The following is a 26439-nucleotide window of genomic DNA, read 5'->3' on the forward strand; positions in this document are numbered from 1 at the left end:
GACACTGAAACAGGCTTCCCAGAGCTGCGGTCATGGCCTCAAGCTGTCTGAGTTCAAGGGGCATTTGGACAACATAGGTGATCCTGCGTGGAGCCAGGAGTTAGACTTGATGATCCTTGTGGGTTCCTTCCAACATGGGATGCTTTATGATTCCACGTTTCAGACTCATCTTTACTGATTTTTTGAGCCACGTAACAGTTTAATTTTTCTTTGTCCAAAGTTACAGTTAAAGGTAACAAAACCTGGAGCCTAGATGTTAATCACAAATTAACAGTAATTTGCTGCCTGTTCCCTACAGATGGTGTTCCAATGGCCAGAGCTTCTTAAAGAAATAACTGTACTCTGAGGCTTCACTTGCTAGATGTGGATAAATAGGTTTTGCCCTGGTAGCACAGGCTATGAAGGATTTTGTTGCTATTCACTCTACTATAATTGACTCACAGGTGTTTGGTTTTAAACACAAATTCATTAGGATTGTACTAAGCTGTTTGTCATAGAACTAAATGTTATGCTGCATTTTCCCAGCTCTAGGATTTGCTGCATAGACTCTATTGCAACCAAACAGAATTCTGGTATTTATTATTTCCAGGTCTTGTGGGCTAGAGTAGAAGTAGAGATGGCAGCTTCTGAGGGATATTCTAAGACTTATGACTGGGAGATATTTAAGCCATACTGCAGCCTGCAAGCACCATTTACATCCCTCCTCACAGCTGAGTTTTCAGAAGCCTGCCAGTGCAGCAATAATTTTTCCTTTAAAAGAAATTATATATATAATTTTGCAGCAATTTAACAGGGTCACAGACATCAGATAAAACTTGACAGGATCCTTAAACATTCTGGAGTTTGTTAGGAATAATGTGGGAATCAGACTTTCTATATCCTATGAGGGGGGCTGCTTGCTTTCTCTCAGTATCACTTCTTCCTGCCTCCATACCACAATATGTGAACGCAGCTTTTCAGACTGGTTTTTGGTCCTTTCAAAGAGGAAAACTGTTCTGTTTCTTGATATTTCTCCATGCAGCCAGGAGTGCCTTGTGTTAACACTGGTTGACCTCATGTCATACTGTTGAGTTCTTAACATTTCTGTCCCAATGAAAAACTCTCACTGAGAAAAATCAGGCTTCACTTTCATGACTAACAGCAAGAATTAACTGAAAAATAAATTTGGAAAAGCAAATTCTGGAGTTAGAAGGGTGGGATCTTGCTGGTTCTCTGGTAATCTGTGATGGTGAAAACCTTCCCCAGTTCTCATGTCAGCTTAGTCACATTCATATAGGGTTGTGACTGCTCTGCATGTACCAGCAGCAGAAATTTCTGGGTTAGACTGACCTGGCTTGCTGCCACCTCTTTGGCCGTGGAAGCTGTTGCTGAATTTCCTTCAAGTCAGTGAGATTACGTTGTCTAAGCACTGCAGCTTCCCAGCAGTATGCTGGAGGAAAGGACCTGGCCACTCAGTCTTTTATAATGTTTGGTTAATATCAGTTGAAATTAAAAGCAAATTCTGTCCATGATGAATCTCTCTGAAATAGGATGATCTTTTTCTTCATTGATCTAGAAGCTGGATGTGCTTGTGATTGCTCCGTTTGACCTCTGCATTAGTTTTTGGGTAATAACAGTGATTATGTCTTGGTGTGCTTATCCTGTACACATATCTCAGGTATTGGTCTTGCTTTTTATCTTTTACTTCTGATTCTGAAATAATTGTGCAGAGTTCAATGCACAAGGAATATTGACTGTCCCTTGGGGTCTAAGTTTTTTTTGTTAAATTGATTATGTCAGAGTACAACTCTGGCAATCTGGACTTGTTTCAAAAACCTCACAGTGCCTCTTCCAGTAAATCTCACTCCACAGAAATCATGTTTTCAACAGCAACTTCATTTGTTAAGAAGTCACCATCTTAGGGATGACTTATTCATTCCACTCTTCTGGAACTGGCACCTTCCAAAACTCTTATGGAAACGGTGAGCAAGCAGAAGCAGACTTCAGTGGGTCTCTAGACTCCCTCTATCAAGCTAGTCTTTTCACTCCTCAATGTGTTCTGGAGTTTCTCTAGATTAAATTGTACTTATCTATTTCTGTTAGGTGTAGCAGACAGTGAGGCAGCTGGCTGATTTTGGCACAGAGAAAGCAGGTGGTATGTCTACATGCTGATGGGAAGCATGTTGCTCTATCAGACGTGGCGGAACAAACTGCACACCAAGTCAGCATGAGGACTGGCAGGACTGCAAGCGTTCATAGCGTCCTTCTCCCACATGAGAAGTAAAGCAAGTCTCAGTTATATATAAACAAGACAGTGCTTTCTAATAATGTTTAATAGATACCTTAGTGCCTTCTTACGTGCACTGTCCTTATTCCAATCTATTTTTTTTAAACAATCTTTTTCCTCCATTTGTACCAGAATCAAATTGGAGAAAGAACTCTTCCTTTGACAGCCGAAAAGTTTACAGGAGCAGTGGATGCTATGATTTTTCTCTGACTTGCTGGACAGTACAGGCAGAAGGGCCAATGTGTGTGAAAGTATGCTGGTGCTTTTTGCTGTCTCATCACAGAATTTTGGCTTCTAATCAGACTGAATGACACAGTGGTATTCTGACTGATTTCTTTTTCTTTTCTATCACTCTGTGAGCTGACGTAATGGTGACATAACACAGTGTGCTCTCCTACCTGATGTTCCTTCATGATTCATGTGCTAACGAGTGTTCTGGTTGTCCTGATCTGTGTCAGGCTGTGAAGACAGATGTGAGACATTAGCAGGGAATGGCTCCTAAAAGATCTGCATGTACTATCTATTAGCAGTGTGACTCATTCTTTTCTTTGGCAAAAAAAACACCAAAACTCCACGGTTTTCAGAAGACACTCAGAAAGTGTCTCCAGAAGAAAAAAAAGCAGAACCACTAATTGCTGGTGAGTGGTTTTTTTGCCATGTTATTTCATTACTGTGAGATATAATAGGAAAAGGATCACTCCTAGGCTGACTGTGGAACAATAATGACAATAGAATAAAGCACATTTGCAGCAAAGAACACAAGATTAGCCTTCTAAAAGAATGCTGCGTGCACACCTGTTCTGAAAGAGTAGTTCAGCAGTTGTGTGGGGAACACAAGGGCTGGAAAGGCTGCAAGCGTGCACCCTTAATTCACGAGCATCCCAGCTCAGCACTAGGCTGACTCTGTTCAACTTCTACATAGCATGGGTTAAAAGTCCTTTGTCTTTAAGGGACTGAGGATGTGAATTTACTGGAAACTGAAGGCAGCAACTAAAGAATTCCACTAGGACCCCATACTGGCGATTTTTGAAACAAACAAAATGAGTGAAGTAATTACATTTTAAGTAGCTACCCTGAGCATCTTCTGGCAGCATATTCTTAGTAGCAGGTGGTTTTGTATAGAGTACAAAACTTTTCCAGGAAGCTGAGGATTTAACTGAGTGCTTATCCTAAATGCAGCGTTACCATGACTAGTTTAATTTTGAGTATAGCTAGATATAACGACAGTTTCAATTTCCCCACCAAACACCTGTACTTCCTCCAGAATGTGCGACTCATTGTGCACCTCTTGTAAAGGCAGTGACCTCTAAGGTAAGGACAGGCCCAGTGTCTTAATTCTGGAGTACTGAGCTCTGTCCCGACAGTAGGGCATGGGGATCTGTGATAAATAATGGCAAGTGGATGTGGGGAGGCATAGGAAAGGCTGCAGAAGGCTGTAAAAAAACAGGTATGGGATTAGAGCTCCAGTTTGGGGTAATGACAAAATGTCTGTGAGGTGACTGGTTTGTGAGCTGTATCTACAGGCACTATGTATCTTCTTAGGACCATCTGGAGTACAAGGAGTATGAAATGATCTCTGATATGCTGCAAAAACAACTATCCCCAAATGAGTTGTTTGGATTGAAAAGCTGTTCTTTTTTTTTTTTTTTTTTTTTGGCAGCGGAGAACTGCTTGTTGGATTTCTTTTCCAAAAAAATAGGCTTTCAGAATATTTTTCATTTCTTAGAAACTGCGTGGGTTTTTTGGATCATCGGAATTGAATTTTAAAAATAGCAACATGAACTTCTACTACCTTTCTAACAGATAATCAGTAGGCTTTATGTCAGGATAAATTCCTGTCTAACTTACACAAGACCCTCTCTAATTGCTCCAATGATAAATGCCAAGGGAATCCTAAGAATGAGGAAAAGTTCTGAGCATCATTTGGATAGTAGAATTCTTTTTAGCCAAAATAATCCAAAGATTTTTCTTACCTTAAGATATTTATGAGCTATTTTGGGTAATATTGTTACAAAACATGTTCAGCCATTTTTTTTTTTTTTTTTTAGAACGACTCTCCTGTAAATCTGCTTTAAAAATCCCGTGAATTTTCTGGTGTCTCTGGTGTACATGTCATTCAGTCTTCATGCAAAGCTCTGTATAAATGTTGATGTTTTGTGGTTCGACAGTAGGTTCCATGTTTAATAGAAATCTTATTGCTCCTTCTGCTGTAACACCCATAAAAATACTGATATCTCTTGAATAAGAAGCCCTGGCTGATGTACCATAATTAAGATGTGGGACACTGTATATAGGAAATGCATCTTCCAGCGTACATTTTTGAAAAGAGTTTGTGTCCTTCTTAAGACTTGTGTAATTGTCTCTTAAAAGTTGGTTTCAACAACTTGGGTCTTATTCCTAAAATCTTACTGTCCATGTCCTGGCTGAATTAAGAATATGATTTAAGAAGCATCTGACTGTTGCTTCCTAATTTTAATTTAAGCAAATATTACTGCAAGCCAACTATGCACAGCACTCTGAGGATAACTGAAGCCTTTTATTTTATTATTTAGAGGTCAAAAAGGGGTTAGAGGTGAGAAGAAGGAGAAAATTCCACCATTATTTGAGCCAGTGTAGTAGATGGTTAGTCTGGGAATTTATGAATTGGTCAGTTTAAGATAGACATGACGATGGTGAGTTGGGTGCTTCTTACCTACATTCTTACCCTAGGGTATGTGTTATTCAGCTTGTTCATCAGCTTGGAAAATTAATAGCTTGCACAATCTGTGCAATTTGTTCTTCAAATTCCTTCCCTTTAAGTCTTGGTGATAATGTGTTCCGGTAACTTAACAGCAAAGATTTTTTTTTTCCTTTCTGGCATTTGTCTTCAAATAATGTTGTTTTAGCCTTTACGAACTGAGATCAACCAATAGTAGTTGGACACATCTCTCATTTCAAATTGGCAGACAACCCTGAGCAATCCCACATGCAGACCTCAGCCAAGTGGAAAGGGAATGCTACATGAGGGAAGGAGATCCAGTGCTGCACTGTACAGTGGGTTGCAGGGAGGTGTGTCAGAGGAATGACTATGGCTTGACGTAGTCAAATAGGAGGCTGTGGGGAGTGCATATTAATAATTAAGATTATTTCTCCTCAGGGCTTTCTTCGGTGATGGAAATGACACGTAAAACGGATGAAGAAGATTAGGAATGAGGTCTGAGGGGATGTTGTTTAAAAGTGTAGTTTGTACTGTAACCACCTTCGCTGTAAGAGAGTTCCCTAGTGGCTGATTTGCTTTTGTGGTCTTGGTCCTTTTAAAAACAGTGATACAATGTTGGAAACTTTTTTTTTTTGGTACTTCTTGTTTTGGGTTTAAAACTTCACCTTCCCTGAAGTATTTTATAATCATTTACACAAAATATGACTCTATGTCTAGGTGGAGGCTAGTCAGGACTGGTGTCCCCCAGAGGACTGTCTTGGGACCGGTGCTCTTCAGCATCTTTATTAATGACATAGACAGTGGGATTCAACAAGTTTGTTGATGGTACTAATCTGAGTGGTTTGATTGATATAATACAAGGAAAGGATGCCATCCAGAGGGACCCAGACAGGCTTGAAAAGTGAGCCCACAAGACCCCAGTGTGGTTCAATAAGGCTAGGGTGGTGATTGTCCCCCTCTGTTCTGCCCTCATGAAACTCACCTGCAGTATCACCTCTAGGCCTGGGGCCCCCCCACACAAAAGATGTGGAGCTGTTGGAGAGAGTCTAGAGGAGGGCCATGAAGATAATCAGAGGACTGGAGCACATCTTTTATGAAGAAAGACTGAGGGAGTTGGACTTGTCCAGCCTGGAGGACAGAAGGCTCTGGGGAGACTTTTATGGTCTTTCAGTATGTAAAAGGAACAGGAGGGAGACTGACTTCTTACATGGTCTGATAGAAAGAGGACAAGGGTGAATGGCTTTAACCTAGAAGAGGGAAGGTTTAGGTTAGATGTTAGGAAGAAATTCATTCTCGGTGGATGGTGAGGCACAGGCAAAGGCTGCCCAGGGAAGGTGTTCATGCCCCACCACTGAAGGCTTTCAAGGCCAGGTTGAATGGGGCCCTGGCTAATCTGACCTAGTGGTTAACAACCCTGCCCGTTGCAGGGGGGTTGGACCTGGGTGATCTTCAAGGTCCCTTCCAATCCAAGTCATTCTATCATTCTACGATTGATTCTATATACTAACTATTGTGTATTAAAGATGCAGCAGGTATAGGATATAAAATTAAGGTATTCAAAATGACCTCCTTCCAATCAAACCATAATTTGAGAGGTTTAGTTCAAAGTAAAAAATAAACAAAATAATATAGTTTGAAGAACGTGTAGAGACATTAATTCCTGAATTTTTTTCTTGGCAATGGAAGTTGCCACCAGTAGGGAAGGGTTCAGGCTTGATCCTTCTGTTGCTTGAAATACTACAGAGGGTGAGTCACTGACAATTTCTTGATTGCCATAAGAAGACCCTGTAGGCCACTGATAAGAAATTAGAAGCTAAAACAAAAATGATGTTGTTCATTTTTCAGATACCAAAGCCATTCTAGCATTCATCATCTTAGCAAAGAATCCATGATATTTGAATGAATGGAGACAGTTCTAGAAGTGGGGAAGACCTGAGCCCTCTTACATCAATTTATTCAGCTGAAGCCATCTTGAAATCATTTTGAAAAAAATTATTTCACAAATGAAGCAACTTTTGTAGATGAAATATTTTATGGAAAAGTTTTTGATCTGGCCTATGGATAACCTCAAGAAAAGCTCTTTGTCTTCCAGTGGAAATAATAGTAATGTTATCCTTTCCCTCAGACAAGTTCATATTTTTGAAATGTTAGATATCTGTGGTAGAAATCCTGTTGAGGTTAACACCTCTCTACCACTGCTAGGGCAGAAAAAGAAAGACTTGCATGGAGATAGGTGGAAGAGTGATCATCTGTTGAACAAAGATTGAAAGTGCTGAGTAGCTGTCTCCTCCCCTGAGCAACACAGCCTGGACACCCCAAGAGGTGAGAATCCCTCAGAGAAAACAGGTAATGTTCCTGATGTCTTACTGTCTTGCAGTCTATACCCTGGAGCAATCAGCATGACCTTTGTTTACTAATTTGCCTCTAAGTATGCAGTTTCCTCCTTACCCACTTATCTCTAAGCAGTATGTAATATTCATCAAGGAGAGTAGCCATGGACTTAGAGTGGATAGACTTTTATAGCATCTCTGTGAAGCACTTTCTAAAGGGCATACATGCATGTAATTTCACTTGAAGAATTGAAGTTCCTTTTCAAGCAAAGGAAGTGCTTTAAAAACAGCTGGAAGCTTCCTTCCTTCCTTTTTCCTTTCCTTCCTTCCTTTTGTCTTTCTTGCCATCTGTCCACCCTTCCCACCTTCCTCCTTTCTGTCCATATTGGTTTCCATCTCTTTTTTTTTATGACTATGTAAAAAATGACAGATCTACAAATACTTCAATTTCTATCTGCTTTCTTACTTTGATTGTATGGAGTAGATAAGGTACAGTTTTCCCCATTTTGTGTCGGATCCTTTGGATGTCTCTGAAATCTGGCTTTGCAAACTCTCATGCCTCAGCTGAAGGGGCAGAGATGTGGACTCACTAGCCAAGATCTTTCTGATTTATTCCAGCCCAAATTCACTTCACGCCTATCTTGTGAAGTTGAAAAGCTGGTAAAATGAAAATTATAAAAAGAGGAACAAAATAGCTTAAAAAGTCTTAGTTGCTCAACTTTCACTTTTCAGAGAATTTAGTTCTCTATTTTTGTTCTTACCATAGCGGATTTTTCTAGAGACTCTAAAATTCTACTGTGAGCACTCCCTTCCTTCCAAAACAAAACTAAAATATTGGGTGGAAAATTGTTAAGAAACTATTTTACCAATTTTGTCATTGTAAGCCTGAAACATCTCTGAACAAACAATAGCTTATTTTTCAGACTCTCTCCATGTTTTTTTTTACCCATTTTTGTTACCAATGCAAACCTACCAAAAACATTTAATTGTGAGCATTTTCTTTAGAAAATAAAATCACTGTATATCACTAATAGGGTAAAGGCAGATTTCATACCCTTTGAATGGATGATACTGGGGTAATCTGCCCCATGGCACGAGAGTAGGGGCACCCACAGCACATTTACAAGCTTGTTAAATTTGCTGTCATTAAAGCTGAGTGTCATGGCAAAGTGAGATACAATGAACTGTGAAATAGTTATTATTTCTGCTGCCCTTCATTTAAACTTCAACATATGACATCAAAGTAAGAGGAAACAGGAAATGTCCCAAATTAGTCAATCTTGTAGCTCAAGAAAACCTTTATCCTCTTGTAATATGAAAGCTGCAAACTTCCTTTGACCACAGTGTAATTTGCTAAACGCTTGTGATTTTACAACACACAAATGAATGGTATTGCAAAAGGTAGGACAGAAATTCTGAAAGATGGATATGGTTTTACTTGGGGCAAGAAAAAGCTTGCTCATATAAGAAAATGAAAGCAAGCTATGTGGCAATTAATCCAGCAATTAGTTCAAGAAAGCAAGAAGGAATTAAAACCATGTCCACCTAGAGAAATTCTCTGCATGGTGTTTTGTTTTTAAGATGCCCTACTCTGAAAGATTATTTGTTTGTTTGTTTTATGAACAGTATCTTGTCATAAACCTGATGGCTGCTCAGTACTTACACTTACCTGACAGGACACGTAGGCTGCTTCTAAGATACTTCTAGACAAAGCTGTTTTTTTTGGTTTTTTTTTTCCAGAATTTTTGTTGTCCCACTCCTTATGCTTTTTGAAAACTTTCACTGTGAAACTTTGCTTTACATTTAAATCTATTTTGGACAAATGCACAATCCCTTGAAATAAAATTTCTAATCCTGTGAAAATACTTTTTAAATTGCCCTTCTGAGACATAATTCTGATGGATCAACCTTTGTTACTGATGCAGATACTTTCTGCTTCAGTATAAAAGTAGTACAAAATATGAATATGTGGACTTACGTGCAGGTGGATTTCTTTCTATGGCAGCCACCATGCTGTGCCTCACAGCCCTCTGCTAGACTGTTTCTGATGCCAGAACTACATCACAAGCCTACACTTTTGCATAGAGTTTAGCAGAATCTGTTTCTGGTGCCCTCATGCCCTCAAGCTTTGCTGTTACAGGACCACAGCACCAGGAGAGCTGCAGTGGTTACCAAGTGCAAACCAAAGGGGAGTACAGCCCTGCAAAGAGGTACAGACCACACTTATGGTCACTGCAGTCTTCCCTTTGTGTGCTCTGTGCAGCGATGCTGATGTGCATGAGGCAGAAAACCTTTAGCATCCAGCAAGTCTCATGTCTCTTAGTGGGTTTGCACAAAATTTTTCTGCCATGAATCAGGACGAAAGATGCTTAAATAGCATGTAAGAACAGATCAAACATGCATCCACAATTCTCTGATACAGTCTCTCAGATTCCAATGATCTTTGGCTCAGGGTCGTAAGGAACCTTCATTGTTATCACTGTAACAGATAGCCCTTGATGATCAAATTAATGAAAAAAAGATATTCAATTACTTTTTGAGTCCATCTAAGCTTTTATCTGCCACAACATCCAGTGGAAAGAAGAATCACAGCCTCAGTACTTATTGTTTATTTTGAACTTTCTTCTTATTAGTTTCCTTTTAAAACCTTCCTTCTGAGTTTGTACTCAGTGTTTCACCTTTTATGCACTATTATATGGATTTATAGACCTTTGAAATATCCCTTTTCAACCATTCCTTTCCCAGGATGAAGTGTCCGAGCCTTTTGGGACATCTCTTAATTAAAAGCTATTCCATATTTTGATTGCCCCCATTAATCTTTGCAGTACTCTTTTCTGGTTATTTCATGTCCTTTTAAAGATGGAGAGTTATAAAAGTACTGAGAATGCAGATACTCTAAATTTAAATGAAAATTCCTTTCTGTTTATCCCATCAAAGGTTTATTCCTTTAAAAGACCATGTCAAATGTCCTTTGGAAGTCTGAGTAGACAGTATCACCTGGATATGCCTCATTAGTCTACATACTCATAGACTTCTTCAAAGAACTCCAGTAGATTTGTGAAGCATAACTTTCCATTTGGAAAACCTTTGCTGTGTCTTTTTTTGGCATAGCATGTGCATCTGCATTTGTTTTCACCCATTTATTTGTCTGCTTTTTTTTCCCACTAGTTTCCCCAGAATGTGAATGCTATGCCTTCATTCGATATCATTCCAAGAACTGTGGCTTCAAAGAAGCAGTGATAAATTGTACCATATATAAATACACGTATAAAGTATACGTTTGCATGCTAAATTGTACATATTTTCGTATAATTATATATACAAAATGTATAACAAAATATATGCTGCATTGTTATATTACTATTGTAAATAGATGATGTAATAATTCTGTATTTGTTTAAATAAATATATTTAACAGGACATTTCCCCTTTCCTGCTGTAACCACATATCACGCAATTGCAAGAATGATTTTAGAGAATGGCATGAATGGCTATTTTATGAATCTTTTCATGGAATTGGTAGTGGAATAATTTTCACTTGGGGATTTCCCTAGGAAACATCAGCTCCTAGTGAAACGCAATGAATAATTTGCATACAGTTGTAGAGGAAGGAATAGTACCATGCAACAAGTATGACTCCAATGGCATTTCCATCATCACAGTTTCCTTCTTTCCACGACTCATAAAAAAAAAAAAACAACAACCAACAACAAAAAACAACAAAAGAAAAACCAACCCCTCCTCCCCCCCCTCCAAAAAAACCACCCCCCCAAAAAAAGAAAAAAAACCTCAAAGACCAACAAAGGGTCTCTTTAAAATCAAACTGCTTTAATACATTCATGACGTTGAAGCAGATGATCACTCACAGACAATGGCAAGAAATGGGCTTGCATGCAATGTATGTTTTGGCATAGGTGAGGGGCACAGGTGGACTATTCCTGCCCAGCACAGGCAGGAATACAAGGAGAAATGTGGCCAGAGTGAATCAGACCACAGAGACCTCTGTTTTTTGCTGAAGATGATGCTAGTCCAGAACCTGTCCCCATGTCACAGCAGGAACCAGTGGCAGTCACTATATGCAGTCGTTCCCTAATATTAAGTATGTGCACAACTCTCAGGAGGATCTAAGGTCACTAAGGTTCTTTGAGACAGAATGTTTGGATGCTAACACTTCTTATCACTCAATCTTACCTGAACGTGCTGGCACTTCACAGGGAATGATAAGCATATCTTCAGTTTTGGATATAGTCAGGTTACATTATTTCTATAAAGCACAGTATGCAGGAAACATTTTTCTTTGATAAATTCCACATTTACAAAATTAATCACAACTGTTCCTAATCCATTGCATTTTCCCTTTTTTGTCATGTAAATTATTTGCCATTTTGATGTATTTTGTCTCTCACATTTATGACCTGAATGCAAAAGAAAAGTTGTGTTTTGAAATACTAATCACAGGAACTCATCTTTTCTCTGTTTTAGAGGATGTTGAAGCCTTTACAGCAGAAGCTGTAGTATATTTTGAAAAGCAATTTGGTTTCTGAAAGAAAAGATTTAGTCACATTGAGGAGTTGAGAAAGGTCAGTATGAGAATAAGAAAAAAGTGCTTAGGCATTACTTCTTTTCTTTTTTCAATGTAGTTATTCCATTACCACAGTTAAGTTGTACTTTATTTAATGAATGCACGACAAAGGAGAGCTCTGGAGCTGGGGTTCCAGTTGGGCTCACACCCATGAGGAAGTGAACCTCCTTTGCTCAGCAGTTGACCTGGACAAACTTATGGGAACATATTTAGTACAACTGTCTGAAATAGTGCATGAAAACTTAAAACGTGTCATTGTCATGCAAATAAAACACTGTCCCTTGAAAAAATTTCTTGAAACATAGATCTTGGGAGCTTGCCCCTCCCTTGCCCACCAGATCCACGTAATCTCATCAGAAGAGGCTATCAGGTTAGTCAGCCATGATCAGCCTTTAACCAATCTATAAAGATCTTCTTGTCACCTTGCTGACATTAATGCGGCTGAAATGACTTCCAGGAGGATTTGCCCCATTACTTCCCTGAACCTGAGATGCAGCTTGCTGGTCTTCATTTCCCTAGGTTGTCCTTATTATCGTTCTTGAGTGATGGCTGTGATGTTTGTGTTTTCCCAAACATTATACATCTCCCCCAGTCATTGCGACCTTTCAACGATGCCACAGAGGGACCTTTCAGTAAATCCCTCAGGACTTGCAGGCACATCTATGGATAGTCCTATGGACTTGTATGTACACAACTGACTTTAGCATGCCTTAGCTGTGCCCTTTTCTCCTGCAGGTAACAAGCCACTCTGCCAGGGCCCTGAGAGCACCAATAGGCAGGAATTGCCTTGATCAGCCTCAGCTGGAACCTCCACCCATGCACCCACTGCCCATGGGCTTAGGAGCTCTATTTAAGCTCATGCCCAGGTTATCAATTCTACTCTTGAGTTATGTTGTAATTTTAGGCTATGTTTTTAGTTCTGTTTTGTTTTGATTATGAAGAAATATTTGAATTTATTGGTTTGACTTCAGATGTGACTTGTTTGCTTTGCCTGATGGTTACTGATGGGACTTCTGCTCAGTACTGTGGGACTTGGTAAGTTCCCTGCCTATTCTGTCCTTGCCCTTGGCTCTTAGTCTCTGGTGGGGCAGTTCTCTTTTTGTTGCTCCCTGACAATCTCCGACAGGTTACCCTAGCAGGCTAAAGGAAATGAGAAACCAGATGGCAGACCTTGCTGGTGAAAGCAAAAGAAAGAATTAAAAAAACCAAAGATACTGATTACTTACTTCAGCCCACTTTGTGTCTTCTGTGGTTATCTTTCCCACCTCACTATACAGTAGAGCTGTGTTTTCCTTAGATTTCATCTTTTTACCAATGGGCGAAAAAAGTTCTTCTTGCTGATTTGTATACCACCTGTAAGTTTCAGCCAGAAGAACTTCAGCCTTCCTACCTTTGCTCCTGTGAATTGAAGCAGTGTTTCCATACTTCTCCTGGGTAGCCTATTTTTGCTTTGGCCTTCTGTGTGCTTTCATTTTATGTTTGAGCTCAGCCAGGAAATGAATGACACTTCCATAGGCCCTTCTCACACACTTTCTTCCTGCATGTCAGAATGGGCTGTGCTTATGCTTTGAGGAGGTTTATTATCAAACACCACCCATTCGTACTATGAAGCTGGGCTTGGGTTTATGTCTCTACGTGCTCTTGTAACTCTCTTAAGATGCTACTGATCTCATGCTGATCCATCTTGATGCTGCGTGAGCTACTTACCTCTTTTGTCTGGCAACCTATTGCCTCAACCAGGGTGACCAGTCTAAGGGTCTCTGGTCCCTCCCAAATGCTCCCTGCCACCAAGGATGAGGAGAATGGCATCTTCCTGCAGCAGTTCTTCCCGAGCTGAGCTCTCTGCTGGGTGCCAGGTGCTGCTCTGCAGATGTCAGATGTTGCCCCCAGTGGTACATTAGCACCACTGCTGCACTGTCCTGAGTAGGGATCTGCACCCTTTCACATCTCTGCTGTGACATCTCACTGCCAAGATGACCAGAAGTCCACAAAAAGTTGTGGGTTGCTTCCTGGCCGCTGGAGCTGGTCTGCAAGCAGAACTATTGTTTGGTTTAGTATGCAGGACATATTACAGGCTTTCTTAGTTTTAGTCCACTCATCTTCTCTAATGCAAAACCAAATGGCCCTTAGCTACTGTTCCTTCTTGGACATAGCAGCATCTTTGCCCTAGAGCTCAATGCCACTTTCTGTTGTGCTTGTGTGAGCTGTGGTTTGCTGGGTCACATCTTGGATGTCAATTATGTTGGGCTGGGAATGCAGAGAAGCTGTACTGAGTAAAACTTGCACACAGAACATAGATGATCAAGCAGCTGGGAATAAGGACAAAATAGCCCTAATTCCACGGAAGTTGTAGCAAAAAGATGCTGCAGTTTGCTTGTGGTGAATTCCATGCAGAAGTGCGTTGTCTTTCATTGACTATTATCCTGATCTGTGCGAATAACAGCTAATTGAAGAAAAAAAAAATTAAGGAAGCCCCCTTAAACTCTATTGTAAAATCCATACAATTCTCGGGGGATTTAAAGTGCTAATATGTACTTAAAGAGAGGCTGAAAATATAGCCGCGCGTAATTACGGCAGGGAAAAAAAAAAGTCCCCAAGCAGAGGTGCAGAGCTTCCCTGAAGCGCGGCAGTCAGCACGGTGCGCTTCGGGGAAAAGAGGAGAGCAGGCTTTGTGCTGCTCAGCCCCAGCCGCGCAGGTTCAGCGGGCAGCCTCCGAGCCGAGCAGCGGGCGGGGCGGGGCGGGGCTGCTCGGGCTGCGGCGGGCGCTAGGTGGTGCCAGCAGCCCGCGCTGCTCCGGGCCCCTACGCCCCTAGGACAAGGGCTCTTCTCTTCTTTCCCTTTTCCCTTCGTTTTTTGTCCTTATCTGTTCCAGTGAATAGGGTATAAGAAATGGGAAAAATACGAAAATTGTCTTCTCGCCAAAAATGCAAAGTAGACTGTATGAGTAGAGACCAGCAGAAAAACACTGAATGTAAATTAAATAAAGCAGAGAGAAAGGTGAAGTTCTGCTTTCTGTAACACTCTTTGGTCAAATGCTGAACCGTTTCTGATTAGAATTTGTGCCTTACTGTGTGGAGCACTCTGGGGTGCTGGGCTCCTCGCTTCACCCTCAGGAGAAGTTACTGGAGTTGCTAAAGGAGACATGGAGCTCTTGGAGCGAGCATGGAGGACGGCCACTAAGATGATCAGAGGGCTGGAGCACCTCTCCTGTGAAGAAAGGTTGAGGGAACTGAGATTATTTACCTTGGAGAAGAGAAGGCTCTGGGAAGACCTCATTGTGGCTTCCAGTACTTCAAAGGAGAGTATTAGGGGGAACGGCTGTTTATAAGGGTGGATTGTGATAGGACAAGGGGGAATGGTTTTAAACTGAGACAGGGGAGGTTTAGGTGAGATCTTAGGAGGAAGTTTTTCACCCAGAGGGTGGTAATGCTCTGGAACAGGTTGCCCAAGGAGGTTGTGGATGCCCCATCCCTGGAGGCATTCAAGGCCAGGCTGGATGTGGCTCTGGGCAGCCTGGTCTGGTGGTTGGTGACCCCGCACATAGCAGGGGGTTGAAACTAGATGATCACTGTGGTCCTTTTCAACCCAGGCCATCCTATGATTCTATGAAGAATAGGCTTTCAAATGGAAGACCATTGAAAATCTGTACGAAACGCTATTTCTTGTTAAAATGGAATTGCATCTGGCTTGTTCTTTGCGTGGCTATGGGTGGTACCACCCGTCTTTCTGGTTCAGGCACATACTGGCTGTGCCTGGCAGCAAGAGCAGTCTTATGGCAACTTCTAATTCAGAGGGTTTTCAGTCATTCAAACTAAAGTGCTACTTGATATTGCAGGAAAGCTTGAACAGTTTATGTATATCTCTGGTATTTGCTTACTTGGCAGTGCAGACAGGCTGGAACGGAGGCTGTGGATCCATGGACAACCCAGGGGAAGACTGCATTGCCGTCACAGCTAATAGAGTGATAAGGTGACTGTTACAGACTGTAGCTGATCCATTGGTTCCAGATACACTCAACAATTAGTAACTAGACATGCTGATTTGCAATAAATCACTCTAACTAAAGGATGTTTCTACACTTCACTCATAGTTTCAAGAGTATTACTTTCTAGTTAGCTTCTCCACTACTGAGTATTTGGCTCTTTTTCTTTTTTTCACCTTTATTTTTCTGTAGTTCTGTGATTGTTCTACAACAATTCTGCATTAACTTGAAATGGTTTAAAATCTGTCAGGCCAAGACCTGAGTAACCACATGTGCCAAGTCAAAAATATTGTGGTGGAGCCCAAGCCAGTGATGAAGGCTGTGCAAGATGTGAAGAAATGAAATTAAAGTAGGTTGGTAACCTGAAGTGAGTTGTGGGTAGGGATTTAAGTAAATGCTTTAACTGTTAACTTGCAGTTGGAGCATGGGAAATACCAGAATACATTATAACATAGTGTTACATATAATACACAAACTAATTTGTATACTATTCATATGATAATTATGCAACACTGATTCCAATTTTATGTAGTGTAATACGTAATATGGCTGTAATTCTATAATTGTGGCAGGTTATAATATTCCATATGTTAATATACAAATCATTCAGATTCTAAAGCACATGGAGCAACAAATCTGGTTTTCCTTTCCAGTGGCCTTCTTGGAATATTTGGATGATCCCCATGTATTAGGACCAAAATCCAAAAAATAATTACTTGTCTCTTCACCGTCTCAGGATTCTCATTTGTTTTTCATCAGCTTCTATCTGTGGTACCATTCAGCAGTAGATAATACATCACAGTATGACCTGCTGCTGTGGCTGCCAGCTAATGCTGCTCCTCGTAAGCCTCACACATCTCATATTTAGAATCCTGAGCTCCAGCCACAAGGCTGGCTGTAGACAGGCTGAAATGGCAGAGGAACCAGAGGTGTTTTGTTTCTATGTCTCTATTCTTATGCAGAGCTGGTAAACTCTTGGCTGTGTGCTCCCAGTAAGGGAGGTATGCTTTGCTCTGGGCACTTCAGATGCATGAAGTGTGCTCACTTCTACTGTATGCCTTACATGTAAAAATATCTTTAAATATAAGATGGCTTATTAGTAAAATTGTACAATAAACAATGCTGCATAATTCATTGCATACACAGGGAGCTTTAAAGTCTAATGTACTGTGTGCCTTCAGTGGAATACAAATGCAGGCATATGCTCTTGACTTCAGTAGCATTGGCCAAGTCTTTAAAACATCAGTTACTGCTGTCCCGAGTTCTCTGCTCTCTGTCAGTGCATAGTTACCCATTTGCAGTCCCCTGCTCATGTGTTTATAGATCCTGCTCATGTGTTTATAGTAAAGGTGTTTGTCACTGACATTGTCATTGAAACCCATAAGTGTTCCTAGGGGTTGTATGTTGAGCTGTTTCAGCAAAGTGTTCAATTTCTATTCCTTATATAAGTTGGGAGCTCCCCAACCCCAACAAATAAATAAATCAGAAATTGTTTCTGTTGAGAAAGCAGATGTTTCTGCTTTATCTACAATTTGTGTTGTCTTTCAGATAAGTCTTAAAAGTCAGAAGTTCCAATGAGAGATGATTGTGCTAGAGCTTATTTTGATGTCAAGATAACAATACTGAGTAAATAAGGATTAATATCAGCAGTGTTACTGATGGTCGCAGAAACATAACAGAAAGTTGCCATGTATGATCTTTTTAAATACATTATAGGGATGGAGAGAATACATGTAATGTGTATACATATGTGTGTGTGTATATATAATTTCTGATGTCCAAACTGGCATATCTTGACCTTTCCAGATCTGATTACTCATTTGCTTTTTGTGGTTGCCCATCTTTATGGAAGGTCCAGGAAGAAGAGTAACTCAATACTCACTAGTCTGTAGAAATGAGGAGTTCAATTACCAGTAGCATTGATTAATAACACTCCTGCAAAGTTCCTTGATTCTTTGCCTTGCTAAGCATCTGCATAGCCTGTACCTTAGAGCTTCACAGCTTAATCATACATTGCTTTATATCTGTAATCTGTTCTTTGGGAGGTTCCTTGTTCTTGACTTGGAAGAGACTGTGAATGATCATTCACTTTCTTTATGCCACTTAGAATTTTGTAGGTTTATCTCATTGCTTATGAGTCTTCTCCTTTCCAGGCCGAGGAGTTTTAATTTACTCAGATTTCAGACATGCTTTTCTAATGTATGCACCCATAACTTTCAGCTGCGTGAGGCAAGCAGTGAAGAGAACTGACTGTTTCAAGACAGCCAAACTATAAATAGAACTGAAAAAAAACATCTTTAGATTATTAAGGTTTTGCAGTTAAGTTTATAAATCTGATCTTGGACAACTAAGACTTAATTTTGTTCAGAGTTAAACAAGTGATTTCATGCTGGTGGGATACACCATGTTTATTGAGTACCCATTTGATCCATTTCAGAGTGCTTTGATACTTGCTGCAGCAAAGCCGTTTAGGCGCTGAATGTTTATGATGTTCTGTGCTGTTGAATAGTTATGTTGGACTGCTTAATACTGATTTCTTAGGTGCATTGCCACTTCAGCTATGTATAGGGAGAGCTAGATTGCAGTTTTTTTGTATTTGTTTCAATTTCCTTGATTTCCTCTCTTCACCTTTGGAAGAATGATTCACCTTTGGCTGAATGATTTGTATTTGAGCTGCTGCTGTGCAGAAACCTGTCAGTCTTACATTAGGCAGCAGCAAAAGCCACAGCGCAGTCCAGCATTTCCTATAGCTTCATCCAAAATGTCTGGTTCAACACATATGAAAGCAGACTGGTGTAGGACTGTACATTCATCACAGCTGTGGTGGAGAGGGGTTAAAACAAAGAAACAAAACAACTCCTGATAAATGAAGAAGGTTTCTTAGAATCCAAGTAACTCAAAAGAAGCTGAAATCAGATCAAGGCAATACTACAGTGAAGACTGGAGGCATTGTTGAGATTTTTATCATCTTTATTTTTTTTAAGTTAGATCCCTCTATTTCAGGGAAGAAATCAAGATGACTGACAGGAACATTAGTAATTTATACAAAGGAACTATTATCTGAACAGGAATCATCAATGTCCTTCAGAGGAAGGAGAGATGAGGGTGGCAACAGATAGTGAAATTGAAGCCTACAGTGGAAAGAGACACTGCCCTCTTCAGTGATTGAAATGGGATGAGATCCGCCAAAAGCAAAAAGTCAGATTCAAGTGATGTACAACTGCTGTCATGTTTTATGGCATTAGGAGCAGCTTATGGATGCCTCTTGCTCTGCTTCTGGCTGGTCTCTGCCTGGCTCACTTGTCACTGGCAACTCATGGTTCTGCTGGGGAACATGGATGCGCAGCTGGTTCCCAACTGGAGCCAGGGTAGCAAATCTGGTGCCCTTTCAGAGCTGCTCCAGTGAAACATCCAGCTGTGTCTAGCTGCGTTCTCCCACTGTCATAATATGAAAACCTGACACCACTTCTGCCCCCCACCCCTCTGCCTCTTTTTTACTTTTTTGGGCTGTATTACAGATGGTTGCTCAGTCAGGCACAAATTTACCCAGGATGTTTTTTGCTTCTGTTAGTACCAGTCATCATCACATTCCTGTGCATAGCAGGTTATGTGGACGAGCCATAAGGCCACACAGCCTCTTGTTGACATCAGGTGTTAATCTGCCCCAGCACTATAGGAACTCTGCTTTCACTCCCCCCTCTTTTCCCCCCTTTCCCCCCCACTCAGTTCATTATCTTTCAAATATCACTGGTTGAAAATATTTCAGTACTTGCATTTTAGATGTTGTGTTGTTAATTTGGTGCAATACCCAGAAAAGCATACTGAGCAAACTGCTCTGCATGCGTAGTTGTTTTAAATGAAATTAATGTGGCACTGCTAGCACAGGTGGTGATTTCACCCTCATTCACTCCCTGTGCTCCAGCAATCTCTACCTGATGTGAGCAAAAGGCACTTGTGTGGTCATGCTGGAAGGGGGAACTGGTTTCTGAGCTGACTGCTTTAGCTGGCATTCAGCTGGATCAGTTTTCCAGCTGATCCTCCACAAACAGTGATGGTGTGGGCAAAGAATTGTGCCCAGGTGCAGGAGAGTCTGACTTTCGTTTTATGGAAAAGAAACTTATGTTGGCATAAAGAGTTGTGTGCCTGCAAGGGTGTACCCCTCTGATGGTCATAAACAAGTTAACCATGCATTGCAAACATTGCATACACCATGCTGACTTATTGTAGCATTAAACAGTATATATCGACCCTGTACCTAATTACAGCAGCAAAACTGTAAGTTTGGAAAGACAGTAATTGAAATAGGCCATGGTAAGCACTGTTAACTACTTTATGAATTTCTTATTCGAATGTTGGCACTCTGTACTTTAATAATCAAGTCAGGCTGATCAACAATCTGTTTTATTTCTTTTTTTTTTTTCTGTTAGAGGTTTTTTTAAAACCCAATTTTGATATAGTTCATTATTCACTTGAGATGACATTAGAATAAATTAATATTAAAATATTTAAATGTAGAATAAAGAGTTTGAAAAGTTACAAAGATTGATCACCTGAGATGCAATGTTGATGCTTCATTAGTCATGGATCTCCATGTCGCTCGGCTGAGGTGCCTCTGTTTTGCCTCATTAGCATTTTTTTTTCTTTAATGCTGACTGGACTGTATTCAGGCTTCATTGTATACAATTTAATAATGGCTCCTGTCAACAGCCCAAGTTGCACATGCAAACTGGAATATCCTTCACTTCAAACCATAGCAATGTAGGCTTCCTAGCAAGGTGATTGATGCCCTGAAACTGTCAATGTTTAAAAGATTTTTAGATAATGCTTTTGCTAATATGCTTTACTTTTTGGTTAGTCCTGAAATGGTCAGTTGGTTGGACTTTATTTTTCTTGGTTCTTTCCAATTGGATCTATTTTATTCTGGAACTTCATAAAAATAGCCATAAAATCTTTGTATGGCTTGATTTTCCTCCTTGCTAAAGGTTTTACCTTTCCATAAATTATCAAGTCTGTTGCTGATGTTGTTCATTCCAAAAGAAATTCCGAATCTGATTTTGTAATCAGATTAAGATTTGGGAACAGGGTCTCTAATGAAATGAGAGAGGAATAGTTTTTTGTGCAAGGTGTGACCTGAGCAATAGCATTTGTACTGAAAAGGCCAGATTTTTTAGCATTCTCTAGTGTTGACTTTGGCCCATGTGCAGAGAAAGGAGGTTTCTAAACCCCTTTAAGATCCTGTCCAATCCTGAACAAATAAATGGCTGCACTGCTAGTTCACCTTGCTCACAGCCCTGAGGTGTGAGGTAGAAAAATCCCTTTGCAACCAAGGATGTGCCCTGCTCCAGCCTACGTTGACTGGGCTGGGGTAGGGGCAGGAAGGGAACAGGTGCAGATAGCCCAGCAGATGGCTGAAAGTCCTTAATCTGAGCAATAATGCTAACGTAGCCATATGGTAAAGAGCTGTAGGAGAAGCCATTTTTCTAATAGCAGGCAATATCCAGAGTTTAGCTGAGGAGAGAAAAAGGCAAGCTGTCCAGTGATTAAGCCCTTTGACATCTGCAGTGTAGAGGAAGAGTGGGGGAGCTACTCTGGACCATTCACAGGTTGACAATTCACCAGCTCCATTACAGACAGTAGCACTTTGTGTGCAGGAGCCTTCCCTTCATCTAAAGGAGGCAGTGTTTGTCCTATAGATGGTTGTCAAAAGAGGATCTTGTTCTGTGCGGATCAGGCAGAGAAATGCTCAGCACCTGGGTTGTGCAAACTGGACAGGTGTCCCAGTATTGTTGTGAGAAAGTTCTTGAGGGAATCATGGTCCTGATGCTTCAGGAGTGGTGTCTCTTGAATCAGACATCTGCCAGACTCAGCAGAAAGTGATAAAAAGAGAACCAAAACCCTTTGGTGGGCTGAGAACTGCAGAGGGCAGGGGCGGTTGGAGGGGATGAAGTGTGAAGTGATGTGTGTTGGCTCAGCCAATGTTAGTCTTAAACTGCCTGGAGTTTCCCTTTGTTTTTAAGACAATAGATACAAATCTGAACCTGTCTTCCTTCCTCAAAAGCTGTTTCCAATGGCTTTGCTCTGGAAAAATCTTATGTTTCCCCTGGCTAATCATCCCTGGCCTGGGGCCTGGAGATGTGATGCAGCTTGTCCCTCCGGAGAGCTTAGACCAACCTGCCAGGCCTGCAGGTGTGCTTTGAGTGCAAACCCAAAGGCAGGCACATGAAGCACCAGCAAATGGAGGAGGACAGTGCCTGGCCCTACCACCGGGCACTGCCTGGGCCTGGCTGCTTGCATTTGCCTGTCTCTGGCCCAAGGGCAAATGCAGAGGCAGCAGCGGTTCCTTTGCCGTGGGGCAGAGATCAGGCAAAGCCCAACATGCAGAGACACAACTTTCCATTCCTCTGACTTGGATTTGATGGTTTTTTGTTTTGTAGTTGTGTGTGGTGCCAACCTGATCTTTGTTCCTTAACTGCTTTTAAAAAATGAGTCTCAAAAATACCCTTACCTGTGGTCATTAGTTGCCACTCCAGCTATATTTGTTTTCTGTTTTTTTTGCCCTCCTTAAATCCTCAGCAGAGAAGCTTACGCTTTTGCATTTGCAGCTGTGTCATGTTAATGAAAAGACAGCTTTAAAATGGATTAAAAGCAGGCAGAAGATTGAATGACCTCTGCACAGGCACCAATGGGATGTAGATTTCAGTCAGTGGGCCTGATTTTGCTGATGTGTGCTTTGTGGGTTTTGTATTATGGCAACGTACTGTGCATGCTACAAGCCCATTGCAGCTTCTGCCTGATGTGATGTGTTGGGGGTGTTCAAATCCATCAGTAGAGCAGCACAACACGTGCCCTTCTGATTCACAGAATACTCCCACGGCCTCTCCGGCATTCTGGAAAGTGCAGCTGGGGCAAACACGTTGGGCCGGCAGGTTGATGATCTGCATCATCCTGAGGGACAAGGTGGACAAAGGCGCCCTTCTGGGCTTCTGGCCATGTGGTCTCAGATCTTGGGCTGTAAGGAAATAAACCTTCCCAGGAAGTGGAGTTTCATGGGAAAAGTCTTCTGTTCCACAAAAACCTCCCTGCTCTAAGGAGAATAGAGCTGAGGCTTTGGTATTGGCTACTGCACAAGAAACAGTTTGATGCTGACCCAGTGGATTCTGTCACTCGGACATGAAAAGCACATCTTAAAATAAGCTTTAGCATTTTTTTCTCTCTCTCTTTTTTTTTTTTTTTTCTTTTTTTCTTTTCTTGCCCTTGTCTCTCCTGGGGAAAACTTCCTATTCCCAGTTATCGGTTCAGCCAGTGCAGAACTATCTGGGGGATTAATGAATGCAGAGAGAGCAGCAGGGTTTAGAGAAGATGCAGGTGGGTGGAGGAGGACTGCTGAGATGAATGTTTCCAGGGGAGAAACTATGTAAAACTTTCTGCTTGCACAAGGGAAAACTCCTACTAGTTGCACAGTCACTGCGGTGGAGATCACAGGAGAAGTGGGAGTAACCCAGGCTCAAACTGTGAAGCCAAAAGAAGGCTTGCTTGTGGTGGGGAGGGGGTCTTCAGATCCTCCCAGCACCACAATGTCTTTGCATATGTTCCCTATCAGCTCCATGTATGAGCAGTAGGTGGTCAGTATGCTTTGCATACTTGCACTTGTTTTTCTTAGGTACCCAGCGGCTAATCTGATTCAGATACTCTGCTTTTCCACACTCCTGAGAACAGAGCAAATGCATTTTATGCTTCATGTGTGACAATAAATTTCAGAGTTCTCCTGTAGACCCTCCCTTGTGACGTTTTGTGCCATGGTCTTATCAGAGGCTCATGGGTAATAGTTGTTTGGGAGGCACAATAAAAAAAACTTGGCAGCATGTTACTGACTAATTGCTTAATTTACACCAGTGAAAGAAAAGTTCAAATTCAAAGCTGTTGAATTCTCAAAAAGCTGCAGGTGTTTTCCTCTAACAGACTGGTTTGTTTTTCCTAAGAATTTATGCTTCTTGGCAGATGTGATATAGAATTAAAATCTAGTTGGTCCCTATCTCTTTTGCCCCTTGTTCCCTGCACTCTATTAGTGTTTCATTGTACTGCACTTTGTTTCCTGAGGTGGTAACCAATGTCCTGAAGGGCAGAACATCTTGCTAGAGTCAGAGAAGACCGGCAGATGCTGCACCTGCATATGCTTTAGTCTCTTTCTGAGAAGTGGGTCCCATGTTTCTATTCCCCTCCTATCTTTAACTTAAAAACATTGAAAATATTTGGGATTTTTTCTCGCAATGTCAATTTAAAAGGTAAGATAACTTGTTCCACAGCTTTTGTTGGCAGCTGTGAGAGGGCTTTCCTATTCCTCAAAAGGGGGGGGGGGGGGGGGGGTCGTATCTTGCCAGCATCTTTAAGGAGTGTGGCAGGAGAGCCAAGTGTGCTGTAGGACATGGAAAAGCTACAAAATTTGGGTTGTTGCACAAAGGTTACAAATAGGCTGTGGGGGGACTGAAAAACAGCAGGCTTCATGTGCTCTAGTCCTAGCTGGGCTATGATCTAAAGGAGGAGAAAGTCATCATGGTCATCTCTTCACGTTGCTGGATAAAGGCCAAGATGGTATTTGCTGGGGGTAGCAGCAGGAGAAGAGATGTGGAGAAGGGGGCTGGGAGGGTGCAGCTTGAAATCAGATTGCTGTGCTGCTCCCCCTCACCCAGAGCACTGAGCATAATCAGGTGCTTGTTAGTGGGATTATCTTCTCTGAGGTGTCAGAGCAGTTGAAACAGCTTATTGGTAAGGATATAGCTGCTCTGAGTAGTGCATCCTTCTGCCTGCAGAGAGCACCTGCTCCATCAGTGTCTTGCCTGTTCATAGAAGTTTGCTTTTTACCATAAAGATTATATAATGTTGGGCTAACCGGTAATACTAAATACTTGCTTTCTGAGTTACAAAAAGCAAGAGTTTGGCATAACAGAATGTTAACTCCTTAAGCAACAAGAAAGCATCAGAATGTTTTGTTTGTCTTACGCTGATGATGTGGATTTAATGCTTTCTTCCTGCCAGGGGTGGATCCTTCTGCTCAGGGATAGACTAAACCTAATGGTGTCCTCAAAGAAGCTGCTGTTTGGCAGATGGGTGTTGATCTGGAACAAAACTGGTGCTTTATAGCTGGGGAATTTTTGAGCCAAATGGAAGCAAGTGCTTCTGTTGAGACATGGACATCAGGGTGCAAGAGGACTGGGGCTGAGAAGCATTCTACACAGGAGCTTGTCCAAAATATGTGATTTGCTTTGCCAAATTTGGGATGAAAGTCTTAGTAAAATTATTTTTTCTTAATCAAATGAATCTTTCTTTAAAGAAGCAAAGCTCACAAAATTAAAACACAACAACAAAGAACAACAAAGCCAATACAACAACAAACATTAGTGAAAAGAAATAAACCATGCTTTTCTTTCCCCATCTTTTTTAGTTCTGGGCAATTTTTATTGTTTCTAAGGCTAATCTTATCCAAACAATTTGAGCACAGATGGTGAAACTGTTTTTTTTTCCTCTAAATTTCTCACGAGTTTTTTGTGTGCTTTATTGTTGCTTGTTTCATTATAGATGTACTTCTTAAAACCATACTGAAGGAAAATAGTTGCTTTGATCACATGGTGAATATCTGAGGTTGTGAGATCTTCATCTAAATGGAGTAAGTCCTGAAGGATCCTGTTTGTGCACTGTAAGCACTTTGGATCAAACAGTAGTTTACAGTGTGGATGCTTTTTGTTGTAAGTTTAAGATTTTGCTTTTTTTTCTTAATTGCAGACCTGACCTGATTTTTAGAGATCTCCAAATTTGAGGGCTTCTTCCACCTGAATCTCTGCTCCAGGAAATGCCTCTCTAACCATTGTTCTATCCCAGACACGGATCCACCTGTCAGCCTCATGTTTAGAGGGATTACTTCATCGTTGCACTGGCACTGCTGGAGAGCTATCTGCTCCTCATCAGGATATCTGGCTGTGGGAAAGAGCGTGCTCTGTTCCTCCACTGTAAGCAGATTAATGTGCTTGGTTTAACAACCTGCTTGAGATTTAACTATTAATAATTTTGTTTCCTACTGCTACTCTTTCAGTTTGGATACACTTTTACCAGCAAAGCCTGGGTGTTGCGCAGAAGCATTCAGGAGGCATATAAACAAGGTCATAAGGTCTTTGCATGTGCCTTGAGAGGAATTAAAGCTGAATTGAGTCCTGTAAGTGGAAAGCAAAATTGAAAATGTGTATATTTCAGTGTGCTTTTCCAAGAACAGGATCTTCTTAACAGCAGACAACAAAAGCTACAGAAGTAGCTATGTTGCTTTGCAGAGAGGATGTGACACTGCTATTTTCTCATTGTGCAAATCAAACAATGCCTGCTTCATATCAGGCCCTCTGGTGCAGCCCCATTGTTTGCTGCTATTCCCGGTTTTCCTCGGCCACCTCTGCCTTGTACAGGGAGCTCAGATTCTGTCTCTGGCTGGGACTTGGCAAGACAAAGCTCTGCAGCTGACAACGGCAGCTCTGCCCCTGCCTCTTGCCATTGGGTAGGTTAGTCTGTGAGAAAAAGGTTGGCTTTTTCACTGCAGAGGTG

At 41.2% G+C, this 26439-nt stretch overlaps 2 long non-coding RNA genes across 2 annotated transcripts; both read left to right on the forward strand.

Annotated features, from left to right (window-relative positions):
* The first annotated feature begins 4966 nt into the window (after positions 1-4966).
* On the forward strand, positions 4967-10645 carry LOC149917488 (uncharacterized). Its single transcript, XR_016467476.1, has 3 exons — positions 4967-5459; positions 7167-7310; positions 10463-10645. It is a non-coding gene; the product is annotated as an uncharacterized LOC149917488 (long non-coding RNA).
* Positions 10646-12776: 2131 nt separating this feature from the next.
* On the forward strand, positions 12777-25917 carry LOC149917489 (uncharacterized). Its single transcript, XR_016467477.1, has 3 exons — positions 12777-12911; positions 25432-25519; positions 25636-25917. It is a non-coding gene; the product is annotated as an uncharacterized LOC149917489 (long non-coding RNA).
* Positions 25918-26439: the final 522 nt, after the last annotated feature.

This window comes from Phasianus colchicus, chromosome 6 (genome assembly GCF_987193195.1).
Source record: "Phasianus colchicus chromosome 6, bPhaCol1.hap1.1, whole genome shotgun sequence".
Lineage (NCBI taxonomy): Eukaryota > Metazoa > Chordata > Aves > Galliformes > Phasianidae > Phasianus > Phasianus colchicus.